Here is a 1,694-nt window from a genome sequence, read left to right as displayed (position 1 = left end):
AATTAGATTCATTGGGACGTAGGGAGGGTTGTACAGGAACTCACAGATTCTAGGATGAATCCCTTCGAGAAAGTTCACCATTCRAACTTTCCACTGTGRGTATTCTTCGTGAATGAGTGTGGGAGGTTTGGACTATGAACCAGTACTCATAAAGGATGTATTGGCTATATTTGCCATTGAAAGAGAAAGATCAAAAGAAAAGTGAAGAAAATTGATAGAATAGTGAAAACAGGGTAACCTGGTGAAGAAGATGACTGTGTGTTCTTGAGCGAATAAAAATGAATACCAAGAACAGAATAAATCAAATTAAAAAATTGATTCCTGCTCTGATACCAATTGTAGGATCAATTAACTCGGTTTTTTGGTAAAGATTACTTACTTGGATGATTTGTTTGACAGTATTAATGCAGCGGAAATGATTTGAATCAACTCAAGTAGAAATCAATAAGAACACAGTGAAGACGATTGAAGAACACAAGAGAAGGCTTCAAATGATTTTCAATTAGATGAAAATGTTGAGAATTACAATACTGAAGCACACTGAAATACAAGGGCCAACGCTGCTATTTATACAAGCAAGTAACCGTTTTCTGACATGACCTAAAGTAAATTAATCTAAGCCGTTCGATCAAAACAAATTACAGACAAGATCATGTGATAGGCACGAGCAGCTAATAAACCTAAGTAAAACAGCTAAAGAAGATCTACACAGAAGATAGGTAGCAGAACCTCTGTGAGACATCACAGACGCTCTGCTGGATGTAACTTGAGAGCACTTCAAAGCAGAGGATATCTTCCAGAACCTCTGTGAGACACGACAGAGGTTCTGTTACATGAGACTTGTAAGCTTGAGCATCTTCTGCTGTTCGTTCTCTATGGTCTTCTGTGACAGATCATCTTCTGTCAATACTTGCAGTATTACTTTTTCCATACTTTTATATTTAAAGAAATGAGAGCTAACACAAATTTAACTTGAATGGGAGCAGAAGATGTAGGTTCAGAGGTTGATGCTTTAGTTTGATCTTCTTGAAGTTTCATCAATGTTGAATTCGATGAATTCTCAATTTCACTTGATTGATTCATCGGTTCATCGATTGATGGTTCCTCATTCGGATTTTCTTTTTCATCAACTGTACTTGCTAATGAAGTAGATTTGTCAGGCATAGATTCTGATTTGTCAATAGGGCTTGTAGCGATCTTTGGTTTTGAAATGTCATTAGTACAAGTACTTTGCTCATAAACCACATTTTCAAAATCCTGTCTTGAAACGACAGTTTTTCCATCGACTTTAACTCTCTTGAAATTAGCTTTTGGTTTTGGAAAGAAGTCGGGTTTTTGAATGCATCCAAGTTTGAAAGTGGATTCAAGGGTGGATTTCTTTGGGTCGATGAAAGAATTTAACTCATTGAATCTGATTCCTTGAGTATCCTTTTGGCCATTAAGTTTTTCAAAAACTTCTTGTGCATCCTTATACTTTTTCATCAGAAGTTCATTGGTCTGAAGCTTCTGATGAAGAACTTCTCGATCCTTTTGAAAGAAATCTTTAAGAGCGACTGAATTCAATCTTTCTGCCTCAGATTCYTTTAAGGCCTTAGTTTTCTTTTCTAGGTCCTTAGTTATACGCTTGTTCAATTCCAGAAGTTTATCTTCTTCTGTTTTCTTTAGGGTGCTTATGCAAGTCTTTTCTTTTGCTA

Source organism: Cynara cardunculus, assembly GCF_001531365.2.
Source record: "Cynara cardunculus var. scolymus isolate 2C chromosome LG 1, CcrdV1, whole genome shotgun sequence".
Classification (NCBI taxonomy): domain Eukaryota; kingdom Viridiplantae; phylum Streptophyta; class Magnoliopsida; order Asterales; family Asteraceae; genus Cynara; species Cynara cardunculus.
This window is presented reverse-complemented; position numbering follows the sequence as displayed.